The sequence below is a fragment of the Nicotiana tabacum genome, chromosome 8 (genome assembly GCF_000715075.1).
Source record: "Nicotiana tabacum cultivar K326 chromosome 8, ASM71507v2, whole genome shotgun sequence".
NCBI classification, from domain to species: Eukaryota; Viridiplantae; Streptophyta; class Magnoliopsida; order Solanales; family Solanaceae; genus Nicotiana; species Nicotiana tabacum.
This window is the reverse complement of record NC_134087.1, coordinates 8,968,315-8,991,405: the sequence shown is the minus strand read 5'-3', so window position 1 is coordinate 8,991,405 and position 23,091 is coordinate 8,968,315. Positions and strand designations below refer to the sequence as shown.

General features: G+C 36.8%; 1 long non-coding RNA gene across 3 annotated transcripts; it reads right to left on the bottom strand.

The window, feature by feature from the left end:
* Positions 1-14,419: 14,419 nt before the first annotated feature.
* Positions 14,420-21,384, bottom strand: LOC107809105 (uncharacterized). 3 transcript variants are annotated; one of them, XR_001653333.2, is made up of 5 exons: positions 20,815-21,384; positions 20,056-20,194; positions 16,364-16,454; positions 16,115-16,252; positions 14,420-14,651 (listed from the first exon to the last, which is right to left on the bottom strand). It is a non-coding gene; the product is annotated as an uncharacterized LOC107809105 (long non-coding RNA). The 3 variants fall into 3 exon arrangements; XR_001653334.2 differs by lacking the exon at positions 16,364-16,454 and having other exon boundaries at positions 20,815-21,383; XR_001653332.2 differs by lacking the exon at positions 20,056-20,194 and having other exon boundaries at positions 20,815-21,382.
* Positions 21,385-23,091: the final 1,707 nt, after the last annotated feature.

The following is a 23,091-nucleotide window of genomic DNA, read 5'->3' as shown; positions in this document are numbered from 1 at the left end:
CAAGTGCATAATACCATCCTTGGGGAGACAGATAACGCCATACTCTACAAAACTTAAGCATGACTAAGGTGCAATATATGATCTGAATCTCGAGAGCCATCCTGCTCACACAACACCATCGCTACGCGGAACCTTAACGCATACGAAATTTATCAAGCTACCTCACAACTCACACGACATAATATAATATAATATTACATAAAATAGCCGACGACGAAACAACATCCAACGTCCGAATACTCCTTCAGGAGGAGCTCCATGGTGAAATGAACACACTTGGCCTGACATAGAGCCCATGTTCATATTTAAATTCATTCACAGACCTCAAGCCGATTCTAATCGCATTGTACTAAGCTAATAGACTTTCAAGGGTTCATAATAACCCCTTCTTCTCATAACTCACAAGAATACCCATCATAAACGGTGCAAACCTCCACAGTCCACAACCCAAGGAAAGTGTATAAAATTTATATAATTTTTATATATAACATACAATTACAAAATGTTTATATATACAACAAATAATATTTTTGACTATTATTTTGAGAGCTGCTATACAATATCATTTTTTCTAAATTTTGTTTGTGGTTTGAAACATGTTGTTGGCCCAAATTGCATTATCTTGTTAGTGGTGCCCACGATCAAAGCTAGGGACCCGTTTGTTATATTTTTTTTATTTTAAGATTAAAATATTTGATTCAAACATCTGAATATATATACAATATTGTTATAAAAAAAAGCAATGCAGTAAAATATAAACAAGAAGAGATAGAGAGAATGGAGAAGTGTTTTCTTCTTTCACTTTGGTGTATTTTCCTATCTATTACAAGGCCTTTATATAGGCATGAAAAGTGAAGAAAATATGTCATGGAATATGTCATTGAACATAGAAAATATGTCATTGAATATGTCATTAACCATTTGAGAGAAAGATCATGGAGGAAGAGTAGACATCCACCATATTTTGATTTTTATCATAACACTCCCCCTTGGATGTCCATAAATAATGTGTCTCGTTAAAACCTTATTAGGAAAAAAGTACACATATTTAGAAATACACCTTTTGGTTGCCTCGTTAAAAACATTGCAGGGAAATTCCAATGGAACAAAACCTTGTAAGGGAAAAAGAGTACAACGCGTATTAACTCCCCCTGATGAGAAATCACTTAATGTCTCGAAGACGGCGCATTCCAATCTTATATATCAGCTTTTCAAATATTGAGGTTGATAATGCCTTAGTGAACAGATCAGCCAAATTATTACTTGAACGAACTTGTTGTACATCTATTTCACCATTCTTGTGAAGATCATGAGTGAAAAAGAATTTCGGTGAAATGTGTTTTGTTCTATCTCCTTTGATATATCCTCCTTTCAATTGAGTTATGCATGCAACATTGTCTTCATACAATATTGTTGGAATATTCTCTTTCGAAGAAAGACCACATATTTGTTGAATGTGTTGAGTTATAGATCTTAACCAAACACATTCTCGACTTGCTTCGTGAATGGCTATTATCTCTGCATGATTTGAAGAAGTAGCAACCATAATTTGTTTTGTCGAACGCCATGATATGGCTGTACCTCCACTTGTAAATAAATAACCTATCTGAGATCGACCTTTGTGTGGATCAGACAAATATCTTGCATCTGCATAACCAATCAATGATGGTTTGGATTCATTTGAATAAAATAAACCCATATCAATGGTCCCTTGGAGGTATCTGAATATATGTTTAATACCATTCCAGTGTCTTTGTGTTGGCGAAGTACTAAATCTTGCCAATAAGCTTACTGAGAAAGCTATATCTGGTCGGGAATTATTGGCAAGATACATTAATGCCCCAATTGCACTAAGATATGGTACTTCGGCACCAAGAAGCTCTTCATCATTTTCATGAGGTCAGAATGGATCTTTCTTTATATCAAGTGATCTCACAACCATCGGGGTACTCAATGGATGTGCTTTATCCATATAGAATCGCTTTAAAAACTTTTCGGTGTATGTCGATTGATGGACAAATATTCCATCTTTCATATACTCAATTTGTAGACCAAGACAAAATTTTGTCTTTCCAAGATCTTTCATTTCAAATTCTTTCTTCAAACAGTCTACTGTTTTTGGAAGCTCCCCAGGAGTTCCAATGATATTTAAATCATCAACATACACAGCGATTATAACAAATTCAGATCCAGACCTTTTTATAAAGACACAGGGACAAATTGGATCATTCTTGTACCATTCTTTCAACAGATATTCACTCAGGCGATTGTACCACATACGTCCTGATTGTTTCAATCCGTATAAAGATTTCTGAAGCTTTATTGAACAAGTTTCTCGAAAATTTTTATATGCTTCTGGCACTTTAAATCCCTCAGGTACTTTCATAAAAAATTCATTGTCTAATGATCCATACAAATAGGCTGTAACAACATCCATTAGATGCATATCAAGTTTTTCTTGTACTGTCATATTTATGAGATACCTGAAGGTGATAACATCCACTACAGGAGAATGTCTCCATATAATCAATTCCAGGCCTTTGGGAAAACCCTTGTGCCACAAGTCGTGCTTTATATCTAACGACTTCATTTTTATCATTTCGTTTTCGCACAAAAACCCATTTATACCCTACTGGCTTTATGCCTTCAGGTGTTCGAACTATGGGTCCGAAGACTTCACGTTTTCCAAGTGAAGTTAAGTCTGCCTGGATAGTGTCTTTCCATTTTGGCCAATCATTTCTTTGTCTACATTCGTTGACAGATTTTGGTTCAAGATCCTCATCTTGTTGCATTATTTCAACAGCAACATTATAAGCAAAAATGTTATCGATAACAATATTATTTCGGTTCCATCTTTTCCCGGTTGAGACGTAACTTATTGATATCTCTTCATTTTCATTATTTTTAGGTACCTGGACCTCCCCTAAGGTCTTATTATTTGTTACGTCTTGGGGCTCTTCTTGAGCCACTACCTCTATGTTATGTTCACTTTGATCACTTGCTCATTTTCTTCTTCGAGGATTTTTATCTTTAGAACCGATTGGTCTACCACGTTTCAAGCATGGATTAGACTCATTTGCTTTAATTAATTGTTCTGTCGGGATATCAACTCGAATTGGAGCATTAGCAGCTGGAATATGTGACTTAGTCACCCTTGGTAGGTTAGTGAATGCATCTCGCAATTGATTTGTAATATTTTGTAAATGAATAATCTTTTGAACCTCTTGTTCACATTGATTTGTTCGAGGATCTAAATGAGACAGTGATAATGCATTCCAATCTATCTTCTTTTTCAGCTGCTTATTTTCTCCCCCTAATGTTGGATATATTGATTCATTAAAATGGCAATCAGAAAATCTTGCCGTAAATAAATCTCCAGTCATCGGCTCTAGATATTTTATAATAGAAGGAGATTCATATCCAACATATATCCCCAACCTTCTTTGAGGACCCATCTTTGTGCGTTGTGGTGGAGCAATTGGAACATATATCGCACAACCAAAGATCCTAAGATGGGAAATATTTGGCTCCTGACCAAAAGCCAATTGCAATGGAGAGACTTTATGATAACTTGTGGGCCTTATCCGCACAAGTGTTGCTGCGTGCAAAATAGCATGACCCCATACTGAAATGGGAAGTTTTGTTCTCATAAGCATTGGTCTAGCAATTAATTGGAGGCGTTTGATCAATGATTCTGCTAGACCATTTTGTGTATGAACATAAGCAACCGGATGCTCAATTGTTATCCCAGTTGAAATACAATAATCATTAAAGGCTTGGGATGTAAACGCACCGGCATTTTCAAGACGAATTGTCTTAATTGCATAATCTGGAAATTGTGCTCTTAGCTTTATTATTTGAGCTAACAATCTCGCAAATGCCATATTGCGAGTTGATAGTAAGCACACATGTGACCATCTTGTAGATGCATCTACTAAAACCATATAATATTTGAATGGTCCACATGAAGGGTGAATGGGCCCACATATATCACTCTGTATACGTTCCAGAAATGCAGGGGATTCCATCCTAACTTTAATAGTTGATGGTCTAATAATTAATTTTCCTTGAGAACACGCAACACAAGAGAATTTCTTAAATTGAAGAATCTTCTGATTCTTCATTGCATGTCCATGTGAATTCTCAATTATTTTACGCATCATATTAGAGCCAGGATGGCCCAACCGGTCATGCCAAATAATAAAATTATCTTGATTAGTAAACTTCTCGTTTACTATGGCATGTGTTTCAATCCTGCTAATACTTGTGTAGTATAAGCCGGAGGAAAGAGCAGGTAACATTTCAAGCACATATTTCTTACCGGACATTATTGTAGTAATATAAAGATATTCAATCTTTTCATCATTTGTAGTCTCAATATGATAGCCATTTTGGAGAATATCTTTGAAGCTTAATAAGTTTCTTTGAGATTTACTACAATATAGTGCTTCATCAATAGCCAAATTTGTTCCTCCTGGTAGTAATAAATTGGCTCTTCCAGAACCTTCAATTAATCTTGTACTACCGGATATTGTATTAACTTTCGCTTCTTTCATTACCAAATAAGAGAAATATCTCTTATCTTTTAAAATAGTGTGTGTTGTAGCACTATCCAGAAGACATATATCATCTTTATTAATCTTGAGTCCAACTGAAGACTGGGGAATTTTCATATTCTTCATAAAAAAAGACAAATAATACATCATAAGAAATATGAAAGACAAGCAGGAAAAAAAACATTAAGAAATACATTAGAAATGTAGAAACTAGCAACACATGATGCATTAGGAAAATACACTCAAGAAAAATAAACTAGTTGCAAACATAAACATAACAACTTTTATAACTTTATTCCCCAGTAAGATGATTAGTTCTTCAGTCAATATCCTCAAAGAAGCCCTCAACTTCTAAATGAGTAATATTTGTTAGGCCTTCAAAATCATCATCTTTATATGCAAGATGTGCCTTAGAATCATATTTATTTGAGGGACCTGCTTCATCATCATTATTTTGAAAGATCAAGTGTGCCTCCACATTATTTTCTTTTTCTTGAGGGAGGCTTGATAAAGTTTGACAAAATGTTCTGGCGTACGACAAATGCGTGCCCAATGACCTCTCATACCACATCGGTGACACATACTAGCTTTACCTTTTGAATGATTAATTTGAGAACCCTTATTGTTCTCTAATTTATTTCCACCATAATGACAATAATTGTTTCGCCCATGCCACGTCCACGTTTACGACCATATCCACGACCACGGTAATTATTTTGTTTTCTTTCAAACTTATCATATGTTGCTACAGCATTCACTTCCGGAAATGGAGCTGACCCAGTGGGACGAGCTTCATGATTTTTCATTAATAGAGTATTATTCTGCTCAACCACAAGTAGGCATGTGATTAACTCAGAATATTTCTTAAAACCTTTTTCACGGTATTGTTGTTGTAGCACCACATTTGAAGCGTGAAAAGTAGAAAATGTTTTTTCCAATAAGTCCTCATCTGTGATAGTGTCTCCACATAATTTTAATAGAGAACTTACTTTAAAGATAGCAGAATTATACTCACTTACGGTTTTAAAGTCTTGCAACCTTAAATGTATCCACTCATACCGAGCTTTCGGTAATACCGTAAGTTTTAGGTGGTCATACCGATCCTTCAAATTAATCCATAATTCAAGTGGATCTTTTACGGTTAAATATTCAGTTTTTAACCCTTCATGTAGATGATGACAAAGGAAAATCATGGCCTTCGCTTTATCCTGATTTGATGCTTCATTTCCTTGTATAATAGTATTTCCAAGACCTTTAGCGTCAAGGTGAATTTCAGCATCAAGGACCCATGATAAATAGTTCCTCCCGGTGATGTCAAGTGCCACAAATTCAAGTTTTGATAAATTTGACATAGTGAAAACTATCATAAAAGATGAATAAGTTAGAGAAATAATTATAATAATAAACAATTAATGAAAACAAAATGATTAAGGTAAAAGAAATGAAAATAGAGCTATATCATGTTAACAATCTACTATTTCATTTTATTCTTGCCATAAAGTAGAAATTACATACTTGTTTCATTTCACTTTATATTATTGATATATATGTGTTAATAGAACTGAACGTGACTAACATTATTTATATGTTCCAATAAATATAAAGTAATTAAACTATAAAATTATTGCTTGTCAATTTATTTCTCACAGTTCTTCAAAATGCTTTAAAGATATGTTTTGATCTAGGGAGTCCATGAATATTATAAGTATGACATTAGTGCATAGCTAGTTTGATGACTTTGAGGTCCTCTAAGAGTTGAGCACGGAAGGAAATAGTTATTTTATCGCTGCAATGTACTTAAACTATTTAAGATGCCCAAGCGCACAAGTAATCTGCAAACAATGAGCATATGATATATACTGTCATAAATAAAATGATTATAATGATACATACCTTAATAAAATATGGCTCAACTTAGCGGGAGTTAAGAATAAAATTAGAGCTTCGTGCTGATAACGTGTTATAAAATAAAAGCAATGCAGTAAAATGTAAACAAGAAGAGATAGAGAGAATGGAGAAGTGTTTTCTTCTTTCACTTTGGTGTATTTTCCTATCTATTACAAGGCCTTTTTATAGGCACGAAAAGTGAAGAAAATATGTCATGGAATATGTCATTGAACATAGAAAATATGTCATTGAATATGTCATTAACCATTTGAGAGAAAGATCATGGAGGAAGAGTAGACATCCACCATATTTTGATTTTTATCATAACAAATATATCTTTATCTATCAATTATAAATGTAAATTTTTTATAGTTATATTATTATATTAGTAAAATATTAAATAAAATCTTATTGTGAAGAGCCTTTTGCTAGTATTATATTTGTTCTCCATAAAATGAATATCACTTTCAATTGCTATTTGAATGCTTCTTTCTTCTGATTGATCTAGCTCTACTCAAAGTCATTAAGTGATTGTAAAATAATAAAACACAAATGCACTTAACACCTTGAGAGATTTAGATTCAAACACACGTTAAACGGAAGCATCCACTTTTAGTGCAATTTTGGTTATTTATTCAAACACTCGTTAAACGGAAGCATCCACTTTTAGTGCAATTTTGGTTATTTATTCAAACACTCGTTAAACGGAAGCATCCACTTTTAGTGCAATTTTGGTTATTTTTGAAGTTTTGTGAGTGATTTGAGTGAAAATTTTGAAAAATAATTTTTTGGAGTTTTTCAAATTTTCGAAAATTTGCAAAAAGCATCTTTAAGTGAAAATTGAAAATTTTATGAACAAAAGTTGATTTCGAAAAAAAATAAAAAAAAAATTGAAAAAAAAATCTTATGTCCAAACGAGCTCTTAGTTTGGTGGAGATAAATGCTGGATGCTTTTGGTTATTTTTGGTTGTTGGCAAAATAAGATGGTGGACCGGTGGTAGAGTTACTTTGATGAAGGAGAAGATAGGGGAGGAGGTTTGTATAAACAAAGAGGGGGAAGAGTGTTTTTTTAATTTCTCGTGACATTTTAAATTGGAGGAAAAGATTATTTAAATTTAAACATTTTGAAATTTGTATCTGTTAGTAATGGAGGGTAAAAACGAGCACTTTTGATCACGATAGAGGTATTAATAGGGATGGCAATGGGGCGATGTGGGTGCAGGGCGAGGCGAGTTTGAACATTAGCGGGACAGTGCGGATTTGAGAGTTTGCGGTTACGGGGCGAATTTAATTTTTTTAGTTAAAAAAAATAACACGGGGCGGGATGGGGTGCGGTGGGGATTTAAGTTTTTGTTCTAACAGAATCTATTTTGATATTAAAACTTGCTTTAGCTGCACAAGTTGTATATATGAGGTCAATCCTCTAATTTTCTTTCTCTGGTGGTTCCTCAACAAAACTATTTTAAAATATGCATAAAGTTTAGTTTATTAATAGATGCACACGAAGCTTTCAACACCCACTAAATGTTTTAATTTAATTTCTAAACGAAAGTCAATTACAGACAAGTTTTCAATTTTATGTCAACTTTTTATTAAAAGTGTAACGACTCGGCCGGTCGTTTCATGAGTTACCGCTCCGTTTCCCCTATTTTTGCTTCTTATTGCCTTGTTCAGCTGTATTTTGTGCTATCGGATTGGTTGGCTGGGGTTCGGAGAGGTTTTGGTAAGGTTTGAGACACTTAGTCTCTTTTGAATAAGGTTAAGTTGAAAAAGTCAACCAGATGTTGACTTATGTGTTAAAGGGATCGTATGTGAATTCCGATGGTTCGGATAGCTTCGGGAGGTGATTTGGGACTTAAGAGCGTGATCGGAATGTGTTTTGAAGGTCCGGAGTAGATTTAGGCTTGAATTGGCGAAATTAGAATTTTGGCGTTTTCCGGTTGATATGTGAAATTTTAATATAGGGGTCGGAATGGAATTCCAGAAGTTGCAGTAGGTCTGTTGTGTCAATTGGGATGTGTGTGCAAAATTTCAGGTCATTCGGACGTGGTTTGACAGACTTTTTGATCGAAAGCGGAATCTTGAAGTTTTTAGAATTCTTAGGCTTGAATCCGATGCAAATTTGGTGTTTTGATGTTGTTTTGAGGGTTCCGAAGTTTGGAACAAGTTTGAATGATGTTATGGGATATGTTGGCATGTTTGGTTGAGGTCCCGAAGGCCTCGGGTAAGTTCGGGTGGTTAAACGGATGAAATTGCATGTTGAGAAATTGCAGATTTTGCTTCAGGTCTGTTGCAGACCTTTTGTTCTTCGCGATCGCGTAGAAGGGGTTGCGATCGTGTAGGCTTAGTGGGGGCCTGAGGCAGAGTTGCCATATGCGATCGCGTGGAGTTGGTTGCGATCGTGTGGGTCTGTGTGGTGTACCTTCGCGTTCGCGTGAGTTTTGTTTGGGCGATTTTGAAGCTTTTTGAAGGGGATTGAAGAGGGAATCAAGGGGGAACACTTGGAGGTAAGATTTATGGACTTGATACTCAATCCTAATGTGATTTCTACCCAATTAATCATGGAAATTATTGAATTTAAGCCTAAATATGTAAGAACTAGGGCTTGTAATTGGAGATCTAGAATTTGGGATTTGAGGGGTCGTTTGTGGTTAGATTTTGGTGCTTATGATATGAATGAACTCGAGGAGTGATAAGAAGTCTATTGATGTAATTTTTATCGGATTTCGAGACGTGGTCCCTGGGGTCGGGTTTAGCCAATTTCGGGATTTGTGTTGTAATTTGATTTTTTTCGAGTTGGCTTTGTTCCCTCGGCATATTTTGATGGTTTTGCACTGATTTTGGTTAGATTTGGCACATCTGGAGGCCGATTCGAGAGGCAATGGCGTTGCGGGCTAGAATTTGGACTGGATAGAGGTGAGTAATGATATTAAATGTTGTGTAAGGGTAAGAAACTCTGGATTTCACATCGTTGTACTATATTAAGGTGACGTACACGCTAGATGACGAGCGTGGGGTCGTGCACTGTTGGGAATTGTGACTTAGTCCATCCCGAATAACTATTTTATCGTGTATTTGATTGAAAATTGTTTGGTATCATCATGTTTTGGGCTGAATCCCATATTTGGGCCTCGTGCCAACTATTTGGACCCTTAGGGATTTCTACTGCTATTTCCTCATTGTTTTGATTTTATATCTGTACTCAGTCATGTTATATCCTACTGTTTTCATAACTTAGTCATGTTTACTTTGTTTTAATATTTTAAATGATATTTTGGGCTAAGCATAATGTTTTACTGTGCCCGAGTGGCTTTTAGAGATTTCTGACTGAGTAGTGCCGAGGACCTATGTTATGAGGATTACTATGGGATCGGGCTGCACGCCGCAGCAGTGTTGTATTGATTATGATTATGAGGCCGAGGGACTGAGTTGTACGCCACAAGGTGGCTTGATATGAGGCCGAGAGCCTATTTGATTATTCCACGAGATGGCTTGATATTGCGTTTGGGTCGTAAGGGTCCCATCCCAGAGTCTGTATACCCCAAGTGAGTGCGGGTACCCATTGTTATATGAGATATAACCCTAGGGGTTGGTGTTGTTCCATATTATTGCCCAAGGGGCTGATTATGTTGATATTGTGCCCGAGGGGCGAATTTTATGTGTTTATCTTTTCTAGCTGCCCTTCATTTACTTGTTTAACTGTTAAAAAAGTATTTTAAAGAAGCTTATTTTGAACTAAGGTGTTTTTATAAGATTTCATTATTTCATTGCCTTTTATTGGTTTTACACTGCTTCTTTATAGCATGTTGTTGTGTTTTACGTGATTTCTTATCGCTCAGTCTTCATTTATTATTATTACTCACGGAGTTGGAGTACTCACTTTACTCCCTGCACCATGTGTGCAGATTTAAGAGCTTCAGGTCCCGCCAATGAGGGTTAATTGCTCAGCAGGCTATTCGGAGTCCACTAGGTAGCTGCTCGGCGTTCGCAGCCCAGTGTTTCTCCCTCCTATTTTATTTACCTTGTTCTAGTCATGTAATAGATTATATAAACTCTTTCAGACTCTTAGACTATGTTAGATGCTCATGACTGGTGACACCCCGATATCGGGCTGTGTTTGGTTTTTCGCAGTTGATATAGTTCACTCTATTATAGGATTTATCATTATTAATGACTTAATTATGAATTATTATCTGTTGATTGATTTGGGAATTATGTCGGTTGGCCTACATGAGAGGTGCCATCACGACCGGGTCCGGTTTGGGGTCGTGACAAGTTGGTATCAGAGCCTATGTTACATAGGTCTCACGAGTCATGAGTAGGTTTAGTAGAGTCTCGCAAATCGGTACAGAGACGTCTGTATTTATCCTCGGGAGGCTACAGAACCTCTAGAAAAAACTTCATATTCTTGAAATTCTTGTTGTTCGAATATGTTGATCCGAGTACTAAACTTTTGTTATTCTATTCTCTCACAGATGGTAAGGACACACGCTACCGGACAGGATGGACGACCACCAGTACCACCAGTTGTGGCCACTAGAGGCCAAGTACGTGGACGTGGTCGCGGTAGGGGCAGGGGTGTGGCCCGCACAACAGCTAGGGCAGCACCTACAGATCCACCAGCCGCCCCAGTTCAGGATCACATCCCAGTTGTAGACACTCCAGCAGCACCAGCTTAGGCACCAGCTGTGCCCATTGTGATTCCGAGTTTTTAAGAGGCCTTGGCTCAGATTCTATCAGTATACACTGGCCTAGCTCAGGCGGTCTCAGTTACTACAGCCGTAGCTACTTCTCAGGCTGGGGGAGGCACTCAGACTCCCGCCACTCACACACCTGAGTAGGTCGTGCATGGACTTCAGACACTGGGGGCACATCCAGCCCAGCTGGTTGCAGCTGCTCAGGACTATGTAGCTCCTGCCAAGCCAGAGGACAAGCAACGCAGGTTGGAGAGGTTTGGTAGACTTCAGCCTCCGACTTTTAGTGGTGCAAAGGGCGAGGATGATTAGGGTTTCTTGGACAAGTATTAGAGAATTCTTCGTACAACGGGTATTCTGGAGAGCAACGGGGTCGCTTTCACTACTTTTCAGTTTTCTAGAGCTGCCTTCACTTGGTGAGAGGCTTATGAGAAGCGTAGGCCTGTTGGTGCAGCACCCCTTACCTGGCAGCAGTTCTTCGTTCTCTTTTTGGAGAAGTATGTGCCATAGTCTCGCAGAGAGGAGCTGCACAGGAAGTTCGAGTGGTTACGTCAGGGAGAGATGACTGTGATGCAGTATGAGATAAGGTTTTTGGAGTTAGCTCGTCATGCTATTTTGTTGGTTCTGACAGATAGAGAGAGGATTAGGAGGTTTGTTGATGGCCTTACTTATCAGCCTTGTATTCTTATGACCAGGGAGAGTGTGTTTGGTGCTACTTTTAAGAAGGTTGTTGACATTGCTCGTGAGATTGAGTTGGTTCTTCGCCAGGAGCGAGATGAGAGGGAGTCCAAGAGGCCTCGAGGATCTGATAGTTATGGTGGTGCTCCTTCGAGAGGTCAGTTTCAGCACGATAGAGGTCCTCCATTCGGGCATGCTCAGCCAGCTCACTCAGGTTATCGTGGGGCATCATCGGGTCATGGTTCTCATAGTTCTCATCAGGGTCAGTCATCACTTAGTGCCCTTCCATCTCAGAGTTCGTCCTGTGCTCCATCAGTTTAGGGCTCTTTTATGCCAAGTGCATCTGCTAGTCATTCCGGTGCTAGGGGTTCCCTTCAGTCCCCGTCTCTATCACCTGGGAGTTGCTATGAGTGTGGAGAGATGGGTCATATGTAAAGGCAATGTCCTTGTCGTCTTGTGGGTCCATCTCAGCAGATGAGTCAGCCATCGGCTTCAGCGCTAGTTACTTTACCACCACCCACCCACCCAGCTAGGGGTGGAGGTCAGTTAGCTAGGGGTCTCCTTAGAGGGGGAGGTCGATCAGGTGGCGGTCAAGCCCATTTCTATGCACTTCCAGCTAGACCCAATGCTATTGCTTCAGACGTCGTGATCACAAGTATTGTCTCAGTCTGTCACAGAGATGCCTCTATATTATTTAATATTGTTTCCACTTATTCTTATGTGTCATCATACTTTGCTCGTTATTTGGATATGCCCTGTGAGTCTCTTGTTTCACAAATTCCTGTATCTACTACGTTGGGCGATACTATTGTTATAGACCGTGTGTACCGGTCGTGTGTGGTGACTATTGGGGGTCTGGAGACCCGAGTGGATCTTTTGTTGTTATGTATGGTATACTTCGATATTATTTTAGGCATGGATTGGCTATCTCCGTGTCATGCTATTTTAGACTGTCATGCTAAGACAGTGACATTAGCTATACCGGGTGTGCCAGGGATTGGGTGGCGAGGTTCGACTAATTATGTTCCCAGTAGGGTAATTTTATTCTTGAAGGCCCAACGAATGGTTGGGAGGGGTTGTCTTTCATATTTAGCCTTTGTGAGGGATGTCAGTGCAGACACTCCTAGTATTGATTTTGTTCCAGTTGTGAGGCCTTTTCCGATGTGTTTCCTGCAAACCTGTCGGGCAGGTAGCCGGATATGGATATTGATTTTGGTATTGATCTGGTGCCGGGCACTTGGCCCATTTCTATTCCACCATATCATATAGCACCAGCGGAGTTGAAGGAATTAAAGGAACAGCTTCAGGAAACTCCTTGATAAGGGGTACATTCGGCCTAGTCTTTTTTAAGAAAATATTTTTTGTTTGAATTTTCATTTATTTTCTCTTTTTCTAAAGAAGAAACAAAATATTTTTGGATTTTGGATGTTGCCTCTTAATTTTCGAAAGAGGAAACTTTTAAGAAAATGTTTTGGATTTCTGAGTTTTTATTTATTTACAAAAGCACTTCTAAAGAAAAGCAAAAATATTTTTGGACTTGGCAGAGTGGGTATATTTCACTCTCCCAAAGGAAAGTGGGAAGCAAGAAAAAACGATTTTCAGATTATTTTTTATTCCTTTTTACCATTTTTTCTTGCCTTTTTTTTCTCTTTTCCTTTTTCTTATTCTTTTTTCTTTTACTTTTTTTTCGTTTCTTCTCTAATTCCGGCGGATATTCATTCATCGGCGACTTTGTCTAACTGTTTTTCTTTTATTTTTTTTTCACACACAATTAAACTCTCAAAAAGATCTATTCATAAGCAAAACAAAATACACTCAGATTTGGGGGGGGGGAATTCATCATCGGAAAACCTTCCCACACCGGAAAAAAAAATGATGTATTGAAATTTTAACTGGAAAAAGTTTTCTCTGCTTATATTCGTTTTTATTTCTTTGCTCTTTCTCCCATACATAAATTACACTTTAAAAAAATTATATATATAAAAAACAAAACACACTTAGATCGGGGTAAAATTTTGTTGCCGAAAAAAAAAATTCACCGAAAAAAATTGTGTTTGTGAAATTTCGATGACCACCATTTTATACTACCGGTGACCAAAACAAAAAGAAAGAGAATGAAATAACCAAAAAAAATGAGAATAATAAGAAATAAGAAATAAGAGAAAAAGGATAAGAAAAAGAATAAAGAATAAAAAAAGTACTAAAAATACATGTGGGGACGCGTGTAACTCACCACTTGCCAAGAGTTTGGTTGTCGGTGTTAAGGGTGCAAATAATTTCATTTAAAATAAGTTTAGGGGGTAATAGGATTCCCACAAAGAAAAAGTGTGTAGTTGAAAATCCGGGTCTAAGTCAAGGGGGTACTTATGCATTTTCCCTTCAATAAAATTGCCGCTAAAACTCGTCTTTAACAACAATTATAATGGCGGCAATATTCCCGATGGAAACATCATAATTTGTCTTTTTATCATCAATTTTTATAATCGGTATATCCTGTTAAATTGGCACTAAAAGTCACCAACTTTAATGACAATAGTTTAGCCACCATTAACAATAGCTACACACTTTTTTGAAATATGATCTAAATAATAAAACATATTAATATTGATTCATAAAAACATAATGTATTTTATTAAATCTTAACAAACAAAAGGAAGTAGTGATCCAAAATATTAATATCATAGTAACTTAAAAAATAAACTTATATTTTTTCAAGAAAATGGCTAATGTCATTATATAACAAATCCTAACGAATAAGTCTTCAAATAATTTCTGCAACACTTCATCTTATTGAAATCTTCCACCCGCTAAATTATGAATCATCAGACTGTATGACCTGAAATTACAAAATAATTATGTCAAGGAGATGAAATATAATAGTCTTCAACTAAGATATTTATCGAGCAAAATTATTAAATTTATGTATCATGGCATAATTGTTTGATATAGAACGACAATGCTCGATATAATATGTAAATTCAACTCTATGTGGGCAGCAGAATAGAAATAGTTATATTCTATGTTATAAACGTACCTAAAGAGCATGTAAATCCTTTAAATTTGCCAGCATTTTTCCTTTACAGCAACACTTTCTCGTGGTGAAAAAAAACAGCACACTTTCTCATAATTAACAGAAGAGCAACACTGAAGTGCTTAGCCATATAACAAACACAAACTACAACAAAGATAGACCGTTGGCATATAGCTGAAGTTCTTAGCTTCACAATCACTAGTCTTTCAATGTTCTCAGCTTCATAAGCAGAATTTGAAGGGATTTATCAGAATTTTATTGACCTTCTTAAGGCTCAAATTGTGTTGTTATTCTCACTAAAATAAGGTCAAACTCACTGAAGATCGTAAGCAATTTACATCTAAGCTTGGAGAATATGTATTGCTACTACTTCTTTTCATGTAATTTCTATTGATCTATATATAGAATCTCAACTATGGTCTCCTTACTTTCTCAGTTTTCCCTAAGGTCGCCATCTTAATTTTGCATTTCCTTCTTTTGTTTCCTTAAAAGGATATTAATCAAGTGATTCCAGATCTTCAGAAAAGGCAAAAATGCTTTAAAATGTTCTGGATGGTATTTCAACTTAATCATCTAATATGGACTATCAAGGCCACTGTAAGCCCCTAGTAAATTTGTTTGGATTAACTGATATATAATATGGACAATCCTATACCATAAAGTTTAGAAAGAAAAAAAAGAGTAAGGACCTATGGATATTGTTTCCATTTCTTGCAAGTTTAGATGAACTTGCGGAAAAACACATTTGATGCAGCTTCTATCAATGTGGTGGCATTATAAGGCTATGAATATAGTTGCAAACTTCATGTGGCAAAAGTATACAGAGAGAACATTAAGAAGTTGGTTGTTTATTAAGAAAAGTGAGCTAGATCAATGAGCTAAGAATTGATTCACAGTTCTCCCAGGCCCCAAGAATTTTACAGTATGATACTGAACATGATGGCTTAAGAATTATATAAAGCAGCCATGACAATTGTTAAAAATATCAAATTACTGATAAAATGAGAGATACACAAGTTTTAACATAACAAAAAAGGCATACATAAAGGGACTAAAGATATTACCATATTTCTTTATGCAACATCATTTTATGACAGAACACTACTATAGAACTATAGCCTTTATAACATCAAAGCAACATATGCAACGACTAACAAAAGAAAAGCAAGCAAATGCCTTCAGTAGACAACTAATAAACTTGATAGATATATAGAGGCTACACACTTTATTTAATTCTGCAAACTTTAAAATTAATGTAATTCACTCACCCTTAAGAGTAAGTACTCTGAATGCTAAAGGTGTCGCTTCCTATCGTGAACTCCCCCTGAAGAATTGCACTGAAATGCTTGATTATTTCCACCAAAGCATGACCGGATTTTCTTAGCCAAAGCATGACCGAATTTTCTCTGCCAAAGCATGAATAATATCTTGAATTAACAAAACATGATTAGTTGAGTAGCTAAACTAATTATAAGTTTAATCATCTATTATATACTATTTATCATTGTATTTTATACATGACCGGATTTTTTTCTTCCAAGGGGCTTTTTAATGTGAAAATTAGTGGAGTCCATCTCAGGTTATCCACCACTATGCCGTCAAAAGACCCTGCAGAAGTTAAAAATCCTAATAAATCCAATTTACAAAAAAAAAAAAAGTTTACACCCCAAATAAAACAGAGCTGGAGAAAGTCAACATTCTATTTTGTTCTAAAACATTTCCATGAGAAATCCCTAATCCACAACCCTAACTCCTTTTTTGAACTCAGGTAATTGAAGATATTTCGCAAATTTTTCAATGTAGTCAAATATAGTCAAATTGTGTGATATTCCTCTAAATAAGTAAATGACATGAATAGAATGAAATGGATATAGAAAATTAACATAAAACACACCCAATTATTTTGAGATTGAGGAATAGTTAATGATTTTAGAAATTATCATGAAATAAAATATAGGAACAAGTTAAAAACAATACCAAATATACTTCAATCAGATGTACGTACCCATCCGAATGAATATTACCCTTGACAGAAAAATTAGCAGAAGAGTCTAACTTAGTAGCAGCAAACACAGACTTAGCAATCTTTTCTTGATCATTGACCAGCTCCATAACAATATCAGGTTTAAAATCCACAAACCTCCCAAGTTTGAACTCTACATTTGTCCTTGAATTCCAAATACTACCACGCTTAGGATACAAAGGAAGAATAAAAGAACTTTTGAAACTATTATTATCATCACGGTCCACATCTCTTAATTCAAAAAGGGTCTCTTGTGAAGGTGAAGACCAGAATGATAAAGCAATTATAGAGATACCCAAAAGTCCAAGAACGATTCTTGGGCAAAAAAGGAATGATCTTTGTAAAGGAACATGAAAAAAGTATGTGTTTGAATCTTGTTGTGGAACTGAAGATTGACTTTATTGTGGTAAACGATCAGAAGTTCGAGTTGCTGTTATGGATGACTACGATGTCTATGGCACAAATATTTTAATATCCTAAGTCATAAAATACTGCATAGTGCATCACCCTAATCTTGGAACAAAGATGCAGGCGCCATGATTTATTTCTTTCATCAAACAGAATATTCAAAAGGATTTGAAATAGTGACTATTTAAGTGAAATTATTTTCATGCCCTTGAATGGACATTGCTTAGATCTACTAAAGATAATATTGAAGAATAAAAGAACAACTGAATAAATAACATACTTGTCAGGTGCAATTTCTATCATGTGATAACTGAAGCATTTTGTGCATAGTATTAAAACTTCAAAACTAAAAATAACTATACCATTCCAAGTTATATCTAAAAAACAAGGGCCTAATTTTGAGATCACCAACTCTTTGAAATAATATTTTTCACGAGCAATAGCCCTGCTGTAACTTTCCAATGAGACAATCTTCAATTCTATATCAGAAGCCATCATCAAAGACTAAAAGTGCGAAAGCAATTACTAGAGAGCATTTTCAACAAGTTCCCACTTTTACTTCTGCATTAGCTTACATTAAAGAGTGTACAAAGAACAATTTCAAAATGATGCAAAAGAAACCAACGAGTTGGTATTGAACACCGAAGTATTTGATCCAATAGTTAATATGCGGCTACTCCAATTCGATAATGTGAAACTAGAGAGAAATTTGGGAAAATTACCTGCTTCACTAAAACGGTTCCAATGGAAAAGATGCGCACTTTCAAGATTTTATTCTGATTATTATCCAAGTGAACTTACCATACTTGATCTCTCAGAGAGCCAAATAGAGAGGTTTGGAAACCGAGAATAGACTAGACACGCAAGAAGGTATGTTTTACGTGTCATGCTAATGAAATACTGATTGTACTTTCAATTATAAGCTTTTACATTTTTGACATATATAATAAATTAATGTCAAGTACTTGCTGATTTAAGGGTGATACTCTGGCAATAAAGAAGCTAAAATATGACCTTATCAAAAAAAACTAAAATATCTCTTCATCTATGATCAATTATTATTATTATCAGAAAAATTGAGCAGAATAGTATATTAGAGAGCTCCTAAAGGGAATTCATAATGACAGAACTTTAGTTATATAGTATTTGAGTACCTGAATTGCATCATGTGGTTGATGAAAGTCCTGATACGCTCTCAGAGGTATTAACGAACTATACGTATAATGAGGCAACAAAAATGAAACCTATATTTGCTATTCCTCAAATTTCCTCCTAGATTGTCCTCTATTCTAAACAACAACAACAACAACAACAACAACAACAACAACAACAACGACCCAGTATAATCCCACAAGTGGGGTCTGGGGAGGGTAATATGTACGCAGACCTTACCCCTACCCCGAAGGGTAGAGAGGCTGTTTCCAGGAGACCCTCGGCTCAAAAAAGCAACAGGAGCCGATATATTAGTACCATAAAAATGCATAATAAAATAACAGCAATATAAGAGATATGAAATACAGAATACGAAATACGAAATAGATGGCTGGTATAGTAAAACTAGCAGGTAAAGCCCTGCATCAATAGACGACCAATGACATTCTTAGTCTAACTCTTAACTGGCTAGTCTCACTCTATTGTGCAGTAGAAATATTCACAACTTTCCCCTAACCTACAACCTTAATGCTCGACCTCCATAATTCCCTGTCAAGGGTCATGTCCTCAATAATCCTAAGTCGCGCCATGTCTTGTCTGATCACCTCTCCCCAATACTTCTTAGGTCGCCCTCTACCTCTCCGTGTTCCCACTACAGTCAGTCGCTCACACCTCCTCATCGGTGCATCAGTGCTCCTCCTCTAAATGTGCCCGAACCATCTGAGTCTTACTTCCCGCATCTTGTCCTCCATGGGGGTCACGCCCACCTTCTCTCGAATATCTTCATTCCTAATCTTATCCATCCTTGTATGCCCGCACATCCACCTCAACATCCTCATTTCTGCTACTTTCATATTTTGGATGTGTGGGTTCTTTACCGGCCAACATTCAGTTCCATATAACATGGCAGGCCTAATCACTGCTCTATAAACTTACCTTTTAGTAACGGTGGCACTTTCTTGTCACACAATACTCCCGACGCTAACCTCCACTTCATCCACCCCACTTCTATACGGTGTGTGACATCCTCGTCAATCTCCCCGATCCCCTGAATAACCGATCCAAGGTACTTGAAACTACCCCTCTTGGGAATGACTTGAGAGTCAAGCCCCACTTCAAATCCCGCTTCCGTCGGCTCAACTCCAAATTTGCACTCGAGGTATTCCGTCTTCGTCCTGCTCAACTTGAAACCTTTAGACTCAAGAGCATGTCTCCAAATCTCTAGCCTCTCGTTGACGCCGCCTCGTGTCTCGTCAATTAGAATAATGTCATCAGCAAATAGCATGCACCATGACACCTCCCCTTGAATATGATGAGTCAGTGCATCCATCACCAGGGCAAATAGGAATGGGCTGAGCGCAGACCCTTGGTGCAACCCCGTAACAACTGGAAAGTGTTTAGAGTCGCCTCCTACTGTCCTAACCCGAGTCTTAGCTCCAGCATACATGTCTTTAATCACCCTAATATAGTCTTATATTTCCAAATCTTCAACCTCAGAGCTCATCACAAAACTAGGAAATGCTAAATTTATGTCCCTATAATAAAGCAAGGCCACTTGTTAAGTAACAATAACCTAGCTATTCAATTTTTTTTTTATAAAATGCAACTAAATGCCTTATAACTTACTTCAGAGAGGGAAGGGTCATATTCTTTAGAAGAGAAGGATTCTTTGAAGCAAACTCCTTCCACTCTTCTGGATCTATCTTCCTGTCACCCTTTTTATCTGCTTTACAAAATGTGTGGTGCAATCGCCATGTCCCCCTACCTTTATATACGTCAGAGAGAGCGCAAGAGAGAGAAACAAGAAAGTTACAGCCAAAGATAAAAGAAAGTGGTGGTAAGATTAAGATGACTCCACAGAGAATAATGCAGTTTTTCTAATTTTTCAAAGCCCTTTTTGAAGCATTTGAGAGTCTTAGGGTTTTGTTCCCTTTTTGGTAATCTCACATTGACCAGAAGCTCTAGTAGTAATATGTTTTCCTATTGTTTTCTAATTAGAGGGAATGTAATTTCTTGTCTAAAAAAGTTGGAAGGAAATATTTTCTTCTTTTTGTAGGGAGGAAAAGTTAAAATAATAATAAAAAAAATTCAATTAGTAATTTTTAGCGGTAATTTTATTTTGTCGGTAAAAGGAAATCTTTTACTGGCTAATGGTCATGTGCCGCTAATATTTTACCTTGAATAATTCATTAGCGGCAATTGTCTTATTGCCACTAAATAATTGCCGTCAAAGACTTTTTTTGTACTAGTGTCCTTCCAGACATATTCATGTTCATTACAAATCATCACAGTCAGAATTTAGGTAGATGAATAAAATCTCAAAACAAACTAACCAAATTTCATTTATAAATTCAAGTAAATACGGATAGGTGGATATGTACATACCTAAAGGATAAAACGGGAGAAAAATGACCAAATAAAAGTCTCGAACCCGAAGAACCAAGCTCAGCCACATCGAACCAGCAGAGACAATGATTTCTTCATACACAGACAACTTCTTTTTCTTAAATCCAGAAGGTTTGAAACAAAAGCTAGAAATTAATAATAACTTTGCATCCTTTTTTGGGGGTTTATTTTCTGTTTTGGTCTTTTATTCTTCAGCAGAAGAGCAGCAGCTATTCTCTTAGGGGTTAGGTCTCTCTTATCGTCTGTTTGTTCTACTCTATCTGCGTATATGTGTGTGTTCTCATGTGTGCTCTGTTTTTCGTTTCTATCTGCAAATCCCTTTGTTTTTGTCGTCCTTGTGCCTATGGAGAAGATGAAAGCTCTTGTAATTAATTTTTTTCTTTGGCTCTATGTGGCTGCTCGTTAGAGATGGAAAATTAGAAGGGGCATTGAGTTGTGGCTATCTGTTTGGAGAAGATATCATTCGAAAGGATTAGGGATGAGGCGTCGTTGTTCATTTAGGAAAGGAGGAGGGGGGTCTAAAGTGTGTTTTTTCTCTTAGCTCTAATGTGTTTTTATATGTAGGGGTAGAGTTTTAATAAAGGGTAATGGGTATTTGGATAGTGCTATTGGAATTGGGTTGGGGTTTAAAATTAATTTGGGTCTTTAGGAATTGGCCCAATTTTAAAAGAAACAAGACCAAAAATATATTCTTCCTATTTTCCTTTTCTTTAATCAATTAAAATCCTAAATCAATCTATCTTTTTAGAAATTAAAATTCTTTATTCATTTTTAACACTAAAATAACTAATTAACTTAAAACCAAATACAAAATGCTAATTTTAAAGACTAAATTCTAAATATGTAAAAATGACTATTTTTATGATTTTTTCCTTAATAAAATTAACTCCTACATGCAAATTGAACCTAAGATTGCATGAAATTAAAACATGACAATTTTTTATGATTTTAAAAAAATATTAAAAATGCATGAAATGCAACTAAATAAAGAAAAACTTCTAAAATCCCTTAAAAAAAATTTTTGTTTTATTTTTAGGAGTTATTTTCATGTAGGGCAAAAATTAGGTGCTCACAGAGACCGGGTGGCTTGCTTCAGCAGATGGATATTCCAGAGTGGAAGTGGGAGCGGATCACCATAGACTTTGTAGTTGCGCTCCCACGGACATTGAAGAAGTTCGATGCTATTTGGGTGATTGTGGATCGGCTGACCAAGTCCGTGCACTTTATTCCTGTGTGTAATACTTATTCTTCAGAGCGGTTGGCAAAGATCTATATCCGGGAGATTGTTCGTTTGCATGGTGTCCCAGTTTCCATCATTTTAGATAGGGGCACTCAGTTTATTCGCAGTTTTGGAGGTCTGTGTAGCGAGAGTTGGGTACTCAAGTGGAGTTGAGCAGAGCTTTTCACCCTCAGACGAACGTACAGTCCGAGCGCACTATTCAGATATTGGAGGACATGTTGTGTGCTTGTGTCATTGATTTCGGAGGGTCATGGGATTAGTTTCTACCGCTCGCAAAATTTGCATATAACAACAGCTACCAGTCGAGTATTCAGATGGCTCCATATGAGGCTTTGTATGGGAGGCGATGTAGATCTCCAGTTGGTTGGTTTGAGCCGTGTGAGGCTAGGCTATTGGGGACAGACTTGGTGCAAGATGCTTTAGAAAAGGTAAAGGTAATGCAGGAGAGGCTTCGTACAGCGCAGTCGAGACAAAGGAGTTATGCTGACATGAAGGTTCAAGATGTGTCCTACATGGTTGGTGAGAAGGTTCTGTTGAAGGTTTCACCCATGAAGGGTGTTATGAGATTTGGTAAGAAGGGTAAATTGAGTCTTCGGTTCATTGGGCCTTTTGAGGTGCTTCGGAGGATTGGGGAGGTGGCTTATGAGCTTGCCTTGCCACCCAACTTATCGAGTGTGCATCCGGAATTTCATGTTTCTATACTCTAGAAGTATATTGGGGATCTGTATCATGTTTTGGATAGTTAGATGGTGATTTGACTTATGATGTAGAGCGAGCAGCTATTTTGGAGCGTCAGGTTCGAAAGTTGAGATCAAAGGATATAGCTTCAGTGAAAGTGCAGTGGAGAGTTTGTCTCGTAGATGAGGCTACTTGGGAGACCAAGCAGGAGATGCGGAGTAGATATTCTCACCTATTTGAGGTTTCAGGTTTGTTTCTTGACTCGTTCGAGGACGAACGTTTGTTTAAGAGGGGAGGATGTAATGGCTGGCCGGTCGTTTCATGAGTTACCACTCCGT